The following is a 7,703-nucleotide window of genomic DNA, read 5'->3' as shown; positions in this document are numbered from 1 at the left end:
TGGATGCGCAACACTATTATACATGTTGTATAGAATTCACCATTGATCACTTTCATAGTATATATATACTTTGTCTATTGAATGAGTTTACATATCTTGTATTACCATTAGCTTTTGATCTTCCATTTGTTTACAGTGTGAAAGTTAAAATCATTAAATATCAATACAGTATATATCCAAATCTAGATAAGCTCACTATGAATTATCGTTATCTGGTTTATTTCGTCGCCTGGTTGTGTACATACATTCTCTCATCTCTGTCATATCTGTATATTCGTTTGCTTAATCGTGATGGTGAAACTTCAGAGTCTTTAGCAGAATTCCATAAATTAAATAATAAAAAGTATTGACTTACATAGGCCACATCACCACATTACAATAGAAGTTCCTTCAAAGTGTTAAACAATATAGATGTGGTTTGTACTATATCTCTCTCCTCCGATTCGCTTGCACCACAAAGTTCCCTTACAATATGTCAGTGTGAATGTAATCCATATCACCCCAAGTATAATGTCCTATTCATGTAACTGTGTTATTTTGAACTTCACGTGACTGAATATAGAATATGGGAAGCTGTTCCCTTTCTGTTTATCAAGACATTTTACCGAAAACTAGATTTGGAGAATTCGGTTCGTTTTAAAGGATGCAACAAGCCTGTAGTACATGTCAGATGGATGTGCTTTAATTAATTGTATGGAAGTGATTAGAGATGGTAGTTTGTTGGTAAGTCAACCATAGCTTGTCACCTGGGAATCTCAGTCAATATGAGTTCTTCAGTATCAACATAGGTTTCTGAAAACAATTATCAAATGTTAGCATAGTTGGCATGATTTAATGGCTAATCCGATCACTATACAAGGTATGTGTAGAGACATGTCGACTGTGAAATTGTAACCTTAACATCATTCATTTCACCAGGATGGAAATCATCTATTATTGCTCGATTTCATTCAGATCGTTGAATGTCGTTGTTAAATACTGATAGTCTCTTCAATCGTCTGAGTGCTTTTGAGATAATAATTGGCCAAATTGTCGTTTAGTAGGTATATTATTATTGAACATTTGATGGAGAGTGTGTACTGCTTGCCTAATTCACTTTATCCAGGTTCCATGTAGAAGAAGCGACAAGATTGAAAATTCAAAACTCTAGTCAATGATTCTCTGAATAGTCTCACCAAAACTAAAATGAGACGAGATTTGTATGGTTACAATTAGTACGGTTTGATAATCCCACAGAGGATTTCAGAAGATAATCAGTCTACTGTTATCATTTGTCAATAATATATTTATCCATCATTTATGGATTGAGGTTCATCAGTTGAAGTTCGGCTAATGGTTTTGACTGTCATGACAACGAGTTTAATTTTCACAACTGTCAAAGACACATGCCAATGTGTGTTGTAGATCATGTCATCACTTCACTATTCCAAATACGATTCTAATGTGATTTGAGGAAATTCATTCAATGTAGTGCACACTAGTTTAGAAGTGTTTGACCGAGAACAATAAGCCAGATCATCAACAACCCTACTTAATTCTAAACAGATCATCTGTTATGTTATTCATGTTAAATTACACTGACTTTGCGTTATACGAACCGTGGTAGTTACCAATTGTCGAGGGATAGCAAAATGAACGGAGTCGAGCGACAGCATACCAAGTTATCAAAGCAATGTCTACCAGACATAACAGCAAACACATAAGTGGACATTAACGCAGTCCGACACATCATACATAACAATGCCGACACGAAATCAACAATATTGATTAGTGTAATCATACTTCAAACCGGTTGGTCTAAACCACCACAACAACATCAGTATTGATATGTAGGCGTTTCCAATAGTTTTATTTGAATATGAGTATGGAAGTTCATCAAGTGAAATGATCAATAATACTCAACGGTATTCAAATAAACTACCACACAATTAGTATTTACATAATTTAGTGTACTAAACATACTTCTTAACTGACAAGCAACATTCATTGGCATTCAGTTAGATTTAATCAATCCGGATGGTGAATCATCAACAAGAGAGGTTAATTAATAAACTACATATACATACAGGTTGACATTTTAGTGAAACTATGGTACTTTCATTCACTACAGAAACGGTCGGGAAGCATAACCCATCTTATTTCATTCATAAATCACATTGTAATCATGCAATCACTAGAATGGTAAGCAGAGGTGGATAGTGGCTAGCAGTGGAATCCAGTTTGACGCGCGTTTCGTCCTATTTGGGACTCGTCCATAGTTAATACTGAATTTGCGTCGCCTAACATCATCACCACTTAGTTCTTACTATTTGTGTGTACCATACTACTCACTGACATTCAATAGTTCATCTTTCCATCGATAATTTTGACAGCTGGAATCTACAATGTCATGTAATTGTAATACGTAGATAATTCTAGGCTTCCGCACTCATCACTGGCGTTACCACAAACCAAACACATTCACATGAGAATCGGATTCAGATTTGGTGGTTCGTATGCTTGTACACCTCTGTACAGTAGTACAGAGGTGTGACAGCAGTAAGGTGTTTCCTTCAGACAACCAGCATGACAGCGATGCTGCCTTCCCACAAGGAGGGGTGGGGTTAGAAAAGGTCGACCCTAAAAATGCACACCTCGCCTTATCCCACGGATATCCGTCTCCGGCGGTAAGGTTTTTTTGAAGAACGGAGCTAACACAAAAACTACCCACAAAAAGGTCGTGTGTGACCGACCTCAAGCAGTTGTCCCTTGGGCACTGCGGTCACGCTCTCAGGTCATTAAAACCACTTCTAACCCAATTTCCTTTTCAGGTACCTCTAGAAGAATCCTTCCACGGTGTGGGCAACCGGGAAGTGATAACTGCCCTCATACCTCTAACAACACTCAAGACCACTGTATTCATAATCAATCTCCTTCTTCACTTCCTACTATTCCTTCTACTTCAACTTTCAACACTAAACTTCCTGTTCCGGTTTCCTCCTCAAGTGTCACCATGGCCAACGATTCTAGTGCGCGAAACGCTGTCCCAGGTCTACTAAAACCTCGCTCCAAACTACACATTGGAGCCTTCAACGTACGTACCCTATGCCAAATCGGTCAACAGGCCTCCTTAGCTAAAACTCTAGAATCTCGTACCATTGATGTATGCTGTGTCTCCGAAACACGCATACAGGATCCTAGTGTGGTCATTCACTTGACCTCACCTCGCCAAAATGGACAGCCGACGAAATACACCCTCCGTGTATCTGGCGACCCGTTGGCTAGTTCTCGCGGACTTGCAGGTGTAGGCATAGCACTAAGTACAAGGGCAAAACAGGCACTACTAGAATGGATCCCCGTTAACAGTCGCCTGTGTGCTGTCCGGCTAAATGGCTCCGTAAGAACTCGGAAGGATAGGGACACACGTCGTTGCCTTTTCGTCGTTTCTGCCTACGCTCCCACTGACTGCAGCCATGATGAAGTGAAAGATGACTTTTACAGAAAACTCTCTGAGCTTCTTCAGAAAGCTAAGCGCTCAGACATAGTAGTCGTAGCGGGTGACTTTAATGCCCAGGTAGGCAGCTTAAATCATACAGAAAGACATTTAGGTGGGTGTTTTAGTATTCCGGCTCAACGAACCGATAATGGTGATCGTCTGTTGCAACTATGCTCAGACAATCGTTTATTTTTAGCAAGCACTAATTTTATGCATAAGGAGAGACATCGTCTAACATGGTGACCACCTGCACCAAACCAACGATGGACTCAAATAGACCATATTGTCATCAGTCATCGTTGGAGAGGCTCAATAGAAGATTGTCGCTCATATTGGAATACTTGTTTAGACTCTGATCACGCTTTAATACGAGCGCGCATTTGTCTGCGCCTCAATGGACGCAGGAAAATTACACTAAGAAGACCCATTAGGATTGAACTGGAGGACGAGAAAGCCAAATGCGAATTCCAGAAACAACTGAGTTCACATCTAGGCAGTTCTGTAAACGAGACTGACCCAGATGCTGCTTGGAAAGACATACGAACAGCTGTGGAAACAGCAGTAACATCTATTAGTCATTTAAACCATAGGGCTCCAAAAAACCAGTAGATTTCCTCTAAGTCTATTTCACTGATGGATTCGCGTAAACTCATCCCATCAGGCTCTGAACACGACGAAGAGCGTAAACAAATTAGATCTAGGTTAACTAAAAGTCTAAGGAACGATCGTGAGCAGTGGTGGGCAACGAAAGCAAAAGAGATGGAAAAGGCAGCGGCTGTAGGCAACACCAGGCATTTATTCAGACTAATAAAAGAAACCGGAATTAAGAAGTCAAGTGTAAGTGAGACAATCTCCGAAAAAGACGGAACCCTTATCTGCTCTCAACCTAAACGTTTAGAACGATGGGCGGAACACTTTAAGGAGCAGTTTAGCTGGCCTTCAGCTACTGCACAACTACCCACTATTCCCAGAAAACCTGAATGGAACATTGAGGTAGGCCCCCCGACCCTACTTGAAGTTCAAAAGGCTATAAGTAATCTGAAACGAGGAAAAGCAGCTGGTCCAGATGGATTGGCTCCAGAGGTCTTTAAATATGGTGGTCCAATTTTAGCGATTAGGTTGACTAATATTCTGGCTAAAATCTGGGAGACGGATGTAATCCCATCCGACTGGTCACAATCACTGATTGTCCCAATATATAAAAAGGGGTCCAAATCATCCTGCGATAACCATAGAGGGATTAGTCTGACTAACATAGCATCTAAAATACTAGCCTCAATAATTATCGGGCGCCTAACTAAGACTCGTGAACTGCAAACACGAGAAAATCAGGCTGGCTTCAGACCTGGTCGTGGCTGTATCGAACACATTCACCATTTGTCAAGTTTTAGAGCACAGGCATGCTTATCGACGTCCGACAATGATAGTCTTTCTTGACTTGAAAGCAGCATTTGACTCTGTAGACCGAGAGGTTCTGTGGCAGTGTCTGTCATTGAAAGGTGTACCTCAGAAGTACATAAACCTTGTGAAGGCTCTTTACTCGAACACTACCAGTCGAGTGAGAGCTTATGGCGAACTGTCATATGATTTTACAACCTCAAGTGGTGTCCGTCAGGGCCGTCCACTATCTCCATTTTTGTTTAACTTCATTATAGACCTGTTGCTGGAAATAACACTCTCGTCGACTGGATTTTCAGGAATTGATCTTCTACCAGGAGGTCCACTTATCGACTTAGAATACGCAGATGACATAGACCTGTTTGGTGAAGACGCTGACAGAATGCAGAGTCTTCTGTTGGAACTCAGTAATAATGCCAGGATGTTTGGGATGCGTTTCTCCCCATCCAAATGTAAATTGTTACTCCAGGACTGGCCTGCGTCAACACCCGAACTAAGGATAGGGAGTGAAGTAGTCGAACGCGTCGACAACTTCACTCATCTTGGAAGTCTGATCAGCCCTAATGGGTTGGTGTCTGACGAAATCTCTGCACGGATTCAAAAAGCTCGTTTGGCTTTTGCCAACTTACGTCACCTATGGCGTAGACGAGATATCCGTCTATCAATTAAGGGACGAGTATACTGCGCATCAGTTCGTTCTGTTCTACTTTACGGCTGTGAAACATGGCCATTAAGAGTAGAAGATACTCGTAGGTTACTAGTATTTGACCACAAATATTGCTCGCATCTGCTGGGATCACCGGGTAAGTAATAGTGAGGTTAGACGCAGGGTATTAGGGAACGATGGTAAATCAGTTGATGAGGTGATGAATCTTCATCGACTGAGATGGTTGGGCCATGTGTTACGTATGCCTGAACACCGATTACCACGACGCGCTATGATGACTAGTATTGGGGACGGTTGGAAGAGAGTTAGGGGCGGCCAAACCAAAACATGGCATCAGTGCTTGAAGTCACTAACTTCTAGTCTGAGCCATGTTGGCAGATGCAGACTACCTGGTTGGGGTCCGCGTGACTATCGTAACCAATGGTTGGAGACTCTGTGTGACATGGCTCAGAATCGATCACAATGGCGTAGGTGTATACACTCATTATCTTCCCTTAAACCTTGAGACTAAAATTGCTTCATATCTCTCTTCCTTCCTGTACTATATCCTTATATACAACCTATAATTTATATACTACTACCAACACTAAATTAACTACTATTAATCCGGTGTTGATCTTGTTGTGCTAACGAGGTATGGCAACTTGGACCGATGCATATATGTGCCTGGTCCTACGTTGTAGCTGACTGACTGACTATTTCTCAAACGATCACTCTCCCAAATGATCAGTCTATGGAAAGTCAGCATCGAGTAGACAACAGACACATTCATGATGATTATTGTGTTTGTGAATAGGAACAACGGACCAGTCAGATTTATAGTGTAGACACTGCCAATGACAGTTTGGATGTAATTTGGTGAATACTGAAGGAATATAGATATCCTCTTTGATTCATTGAAGGAAACATGACAGGGAAATATTAATTAAATTATAGAAGTACAGTATGTAAGATGTATTGTGGATCCTCTTTTGTGACTGTTGAGCTTGTGTGGTCGTCAGAGTCTAATTATCATACACTAGGCTTCCATCACTGAGACCGATGCAGATAATTAGTTAGGAAATAAACCGTGTTGTATAAAACTGAATCAAATTGAGTTTATAGGTGCACATATATATTTAGACACTCATGGGAGCTTTCCTCGAAAGCAAAAGCCAAATATGCCGCTATGAAAACTACTATACATAAAGAAAGACGGACGGACTATTTGAAAAAAACCCAGTTGAGTGAGTGAAGTGAGACATAAGAGTAAGTGCAAAGATGGTAGAGGTTCTGTTGAGAATGATTTAGGAGTAGGAAGAAGTAGTGGTGAATTGACTGGGAAGAAGGATAGGTGATGAAGATGCGAAGAAGATAAGATGTGAGGAAGTGAGATAGTGGATCCAGGGGCCTGTGGCGCAATGGATAACGCGCCTGACTACGGATCAGGAGATTCCAGGTTCGAATCCTGGCAGGCTCGATTACACTTTTCAACTAGTCGTGTCGCAAATACACTCTCATCACACAACCATCTCCCACATTCTCCGCTCCACCTCACCTCTACATCACCAACGTCATAGGGAATTCACGCGACCGAACACACTGGTAGTGCATCGAGGATAGCTGACCACAGATGCATTCAAAGTGAACATCCACGTCGTCGTCGTCGTGGTCACGTGTTTTCTCTTCCTTCTACTGGTCGATTGCATTGTGAAAACCTCCACATGTGACCGGAAGAACGGACACAATGCACGGAATGAGAGATCGACAATTCCTTCTCTTACATACTTATCATCATATAAGTAAGTGAAATGCAACGCCATAATTCATCATTATTAATAATAGATCTCAGTACAGTTGGAAAATGACAATGTGTCGGTGAGAAACTAACACAAAATTCAAGAGAAGCTATTCAAATTTGAATATATACTGAAGTCGAAATGAATAAGTTATCTTGTTGCAATTGTGCAATTCTGAGGACTGCCAACAATGACGGATCATCTGAACTCGCTGCACATCAATAATCATGCTGCATTATGAATATGATTATGTTTCTGATGATCTGATCCTGCATCTTTCAATTAATTAGTTAATCACTCACTCACTCACTCACTCACTCAATCTACATTATTTCTCTTAGTCAATTGTGAAATTACAATGTAGTGATGGTGAAACACTACCACT

At 40.9% G+C, this 7,703-nt stretch overlaps 1 non-coding gene across 1 annotated transcript; it reads left to right on the top strand.

The window, feature by feature from the left end:
* Positions 1 to 6,927: 6,927 nt before the first annotated feature.
* On the top strand, positions 6,928 to 6,999 carry Smp_tRNA_00565_Arg_ACG.1.1. Its single transcript has one exon. It is a non-coding gene (tRNA).
* The last annotated feature ends 704 nt before the right edge of the window (positions 7,000 to 7,703 follow it).

The sequence above is a fragment of the Schistosoma mansoni genome, chromosome 5 (genome assembly GCF_000237925.1).
Source record: "Schistosoma mansoni strain Puerto Rico chromosome 5, complete genome".
NCBI classification, from domain to species: domain Eukaryota; kingdom Metazoa; phylum Platyhelminthes; class Trematoda; order Strigeidida; family Schistosomatidae; genus Schistosoma; species Schistosoma mansoni.
Note: the sequence above shows the minus strand (reverse complement) of the source record. Positions and strands in the feature narration are given on the sequence as shown.